Consider the following 5,887-nt stretch of genomic DNA (forward strand, 5'->3'; position numbering starts at 1 on the left):
CACGTGACAAACAATTGTGCAACAATGAACTTTGTTATTTTCCTACTCACACTTACATAATGATGTGCACATTATTAGTTCACAAGAAGTTATTCATCAAACCTTTCCCTGGCAACCAAAGCTGACGCTGTACATAAGCAACTCATCCTTGTAGTCAGAAACCCAGAGGGTACGTTTCTAATAGTATAGTACAGAGGTCTTTTTACGCAGCCTCTTTTACCCAACGCGTTTTGCCCAACTTGGGCTTCCTCAGGGGTAGTGCTACGTATAGCAAAGTTCAATGCACAGGTTCGTGATTAATCTAAATTTTCGGTAAAAACATATCGTTGGGGTATGAATTAATAGTTATAAAATGTCACATAAATGATGAAACATAAAAATAATGTGTAACCCTTGTTTGAATGGTATTGGTATTCAAAGTTATCTAAACTTTTTATACATGACTGTGAAAACATTTTTCAGCAATTTTTGCCTTATTTAATCGATGCAATTGATTTCTTAAACATAAAAAGTTATGGGCATTATCATTTTTTAGCAAAAACATTTTTCAGAAATTTTTGGTCGAATTCAAACTATGCAGTTAATTTTTTAGCATAATTGTGAAATAATTTCATCATAATACCTGGTGATATATTGTGTATACAGTTCAACAAATGGTGAGATATCAATAATTATAGTTTTAATTAAGAACTTAGATGATCCCTAATGAGAGGCACGTGTGGTTTTTGAAGCATAAGGGGGAGTGCTGTCCCAAGCTGTTATAACTGCAAAGTATACCTCAAACACCCAAAAATTCCAAAAAACCTTCAGATAAACGGAAAGTTCATTTAATTACTTGTTACAAGCAGGACCACTCAAACGTAAAGAGGATACTTTCAAAACATTGGAACATTCTGTAAGGAGACCCCAACATTAAAACACATATAGAAAACAAACCACAAGTCACCTACAGAAAATCAAGCTCTCTAAAAGATATTTTGGTCGAGTTTGAATTTACCAATTGCATACTTTGTATTTATTTTGAATTATTTTGTATTGGATTGGATACAGGAGTTTGTATTCAATCCAATACAAAATGAATTGAATTGAATTTCCCGCACACGCGCCAACGTCATTGCCGAGGGACACGTACGCGCTACGGACGGAGAAGAAGCCGGCCGGCTTTTTCTTCTCCGCCGGCCGGCTTCTTCTTCCCAGAGAGGACACCCGAGGCTGGAGGACGACGCTGGAACACGACCGATGGATGATCACAGCGGGACCAGGAAAGTGATTGATAAACCCAAACTTTTCTCACTGTTTTTTTCATACAGTGAGAAAAGTTCGGGTTTATCGATAATTGTAATTTTTGTAACCCCAAACCAAGGTCAGGGTTATCGCCGGGGTGGTTAAACATAAAAATTTCTTGGCATTATAATTTTTTAGCAAAAACATTTTTCAGAAATTTTTGGTCGAATTCAAACTATGCAGTTAGTTTTTTTAGCATATTTGTGAAATAATTTCATCATAATATCTGGTGATATATTGTGTATACAGTTCAACAAATGGTGAGACATCAATAAATATAGTTTTAATTAAGAACTTACATGATCCTTAGTGGGAGGCACATGTGGTTTTTGAAGCATAAGGGGAGAGCACTGTCCCAAGCTGTTATAACTGCAAAGTATACCTCAAACACCCAAAAATTCCAAAAAACCTTCAGATAAATGGAAACTTTATTTAATTACCTCTTACAACCAGGACCACTCAAACATAAAGAGAATACTTTCAAAATATTGGAACATTCTGTAAGGAGACCCCAACATTAAAACACATATAGAAAACAAACCACAAGTCACCTACAGAAAATCAAGCTCTCTAAAAGATATTTTGGTCCACAGTCACTACAACTCCATGGACACAACAACTGATAAAACAAGCAGATCAAAAGGGACTTTTAAATCCGGACATTGTAAACAATGCAACTGGATACATGAAAACCAAGCACTAATATTACCTAATGGTTCAACACATAGACTAAACGAGTTTGTGAACTGTGAATAAAAAAGTAATATATACCTTATCACATCTAGATGTGGCAGATACTATTTAGGCAAAACTAAGAGAAAGTTTAGACAACGTATCTATGAACATATATATGCAATTAAAAATGGAAAAATGCTAACACCTATTAGCGTACAGGTTGGCACAATACACAGTTTTGACACAAATTATATACAATTTGCAGTCCTTGAACATCTCTCTCCAAACTGAGAGGAAGAAACCCGGACAAAATCTTACCCCAGCGTGAAGCCAAATGGATCTTCACATTAAAAGCAAATTATCCACCAGGTCTAAATGAAGCATTTAGCTTCAAACCTCTTTTATAAGAATACCACCAGTAATATCCGACACATAAGACTTCCACATCTCACCATCACCCTTAATAGGATACGGTTCCATCAGCCCAATTTCAGGGCATATACTAGCAAGTATTTATGATAATTGATATATAACAGATATAAGTCATATATGAATGATACAACTGATGGTTTTTGCTTCTATTTTTTGTATTATTGATGCTACATGACTGTATTTATATGTAAAAAATTATTTTTATGTAGTGTTTATATGTAATGTATATAAAGTCATATAAGATATATTGTACATTGTCTTTCCTTTTTAAAAAATCCATAAAATGTTGCTTTATCTACAAAAAGTACTATTTCAGAGATGTATATGCTGGCCGACATGCAAAAAAGACTCTGAATATACATGTCAATCATTTCCCCCAGGTCTGCATCAATTCTTTCCTAACATATTCACATAGAGAGGGGCCCTCTGCCTGCTTTCCGACTTGTGGGGACCGATGCATAATGAGCTGATGTGACATTGTCACCCCACCATGCCACGTCCCCGTACGCGTCCATTCTTTTGGATGGATGCGCTTTGCCAAATGCCAGGTGTACGCCTCCCTTACACGTCCCAACGGCTAAGTATGTACGTTTAAAAAAATCAATTGCATTGATTGTATATGACAAAAATTGCTGAAAAATGTTTTTGACAGTCATGTATACAATGTATAGATTAACACTGAATACCTAAACCACTCAAACAAAGGTTATACAGTATTTTTATGTTTCATCATTTATGTGACATGTTATAACTAATAATTCATATCCTAACGATATGTGTTTACCAAAAATTTAAATTACTCTCAAACCCGTGCATTGAACTTTGCTATACGTAGCACCACCCCGGCGAAACGCGGCGCCGTAAAGAGGCTGCGTAAAAAATACTCACATGACTCGTGTTCTCTGCATATACCGCTTCGCTCTATGCCATACGTCTAAATCTTTGGTGAAACGGGTACCAAACCTCAAGGATTGAGGTAGTACAAAAGTCTAAACTGTTGAAGCTACAAATATTGTTGAGGATTTAAGGATTTATGTTCAATAAAAAATAATTGTTGTGCCATAAAATCCCTGTCTGTGGACTGTATTTGTTTATATTAATTATGATTTTCCAGGGTTGGCAGATTTTTCCACTTTTGTCTCTTGAACCCTCTCTCTGTAAGTACTGCAAGTTCATGTGGTCTGTGTGCTCCCTAGTAGATGGCACCATTCCTCTAAGGCCAGTCTGACTGCAAGAAGCTATTACCGATGGAGTAGTTCCTCTCAGCAGGAGAGAACTTCTTAGAGAAGAAACCGCAGGATCTCAGTTTTCCTGCCACGTTCTTCTGGGAAAGAACTGTGCCCACTCCAACAGAGGAACCATTCACATCCAAAAGGAAGGGCTGGGAGGTATCAGAATGAACCAGGGCAGGTGCTGATGCAAAGGCCTTCTTCAACAAGTGAAAGGCCTGGAGTGCCGCCGGTGACCAGACTTTGAAGTTACTACCCTTCTTAGTCATAGCTGTAATTGGGGCAATTAGTGTGGAATAGCCTTTAATAAATTGCTGGTAGTAATTACCAAAGCCCAGGAACCTCTGGACAGGTTTAAGCCCTAGTGGTTGTGGCCAGTTTACCACAGACAAAAGTTTGCTGGGGTCAATGCTCAATCCCTGCATAGACATCCAAAAATTGAACTTCACAAATTTCAAACTGGCATTTTTCCAGTTTAGCATACAGTCTATTCTCCTTAAGCCGTTGCAGAACCAACTTGACATGGTTGCGCTGGGTAGGTAGATCCCTTGAGTAGACTAGAATGTCGTCTATTCTGGAAAACCACTGGGGCATTACAGAGCCCAAATGGCATTAACAAGTACTCATAATGGCCATCCCGGGTGTTGAAGGCAGTCTTCCATTCATCCCCTTCACGAATGTGGATCAGGTTGTAGGCACCGCGCAAGTCTAACTTGGTAAAGACCGATGTAAAGTCGATCAAACAGCTCAGGGATTAAGGGCAGCGAATACTTGTTCTTGACTGTGATTTTATTCAGACCTCTATAATCAATCAAGGGATGCAGGGAACCATCCTTCTTTTGCACAAAGAAGAATCCAGATCCCGCTGGGGATGATGATTTATGGATAAAGCCCCTCTCCAAATTCTTCTGAATATAGTTTTCCTAACATATTCACATAGAGAGGGGCCCTCTGCCTGCTTTCCGACTTGTGGGGACCGATGCATAATGAGCTGATGTGACATTGTCACCCCACTATGCCACGTCCTCGTATGCATCCATTCTTTTGGATGGATGTGCTTTGCCAAATGCAGGGTGCACGCCTCCCTTACACGTCCCAACGGCTAAGTACGTATGTTTAAAAAAATCAGTTGCATAAATTGAATATGACAAAAATTGCTGAAAAATGTTTTTGACAGTCATGTATACAATGTATAGATTAACATTGAATACCTACACCACTCAAACAAAGGTTACACAGTATTTTGTCCCATCATTTATGTGACATGTTATAACTAATAATTCATATCCTAACGATATGTGTTTACCAAAAATTTAAATTACTCACAAACCTGTGCATTGAACTTTGCTATACGTAGCACCACCCCTGAGGAAGCCCAAGTTAGGCGAAACGTGGCGCGGTAAAGAGGCTGCGTAAAAAATACTCACATGACTCGTGTTCTCTGCACATATCGCTTCGCTGCGTCTAAATCTTTGGTGAAACGGGTACCAAACCTTCTTCAACAAGTGAAAGGCCTGGAGTGCCTCCAGTGACCAGACTTTGCAGTTACTACCCTTCCTAGTCATAGCTGTAATTGGGGCAATTAGTGTGGAATAGCCTATAATAAATTACTGGTAGTAATTAGCAAAGCCCAGGAACCTCTGGACAGGTTTAAGCCCTAGTGGTTGTGGCCAGTTTACCACAGACAAAAGTTTGTTGGGGTCAATGCTCAATCCCTGCATAGACATCCAAAAATTGAACTTCACAAATTTCAAACTTGCATTTTTCCAGTTTAGCATACAGTCTATTCTCCCTAAGCCGTTGCAGAACCAACTTGACATGGTCGCGCTGGGTAGGTGGATCCCTTGAGTAGACTAGAATGTTGACTAGGTAGATGACCACACAGACTTAAAGGAGGTCCCGGAAGATGTCATTCACAAAATTCTGGAAAACCACTGCGCATTACAGAGCCCAAATGGCATTAACAAGTACTCATAATGGCCATCCTGGGTGTTGAAGGCAGTCTTCCATTCATCCCCTTCACGAATGTGGATCAGGTTGTAGGTACCACGCAAGTCTTACTTGGTAAAGACCGATGTAAAGTCAATCAAACAGCTCAGAGATTAAGGGCAGCGAATACTTGTTCTTGACTGTGGTTTTATTCAGACCTCTATAATCAATGCAGGGATGCAAGGAACCATCCTTCTTTTGCACAAAGAAGAATCCAGATCCCGCTGGGGATGATGATTTATGGATAAAGCCCCTCTCCAAATTCTTCTGAATATAGT

This window comes from Pyxicephalus adspersus, chromosome 7 (genome assembly GCF_032062135.1).
Source record: "Pyxicephalus adspersus chromosome 7, UCB_Pads_2.0, whole genome shotgun sequence".
NCBI classification, from domain to species: domain Eukaryota; kingdom Metazoa; phylum Chordata; class Amphibia; order Anura; family Pyxicephalidae; genus Pyxicephalus; species Pyxicephalus adspersus.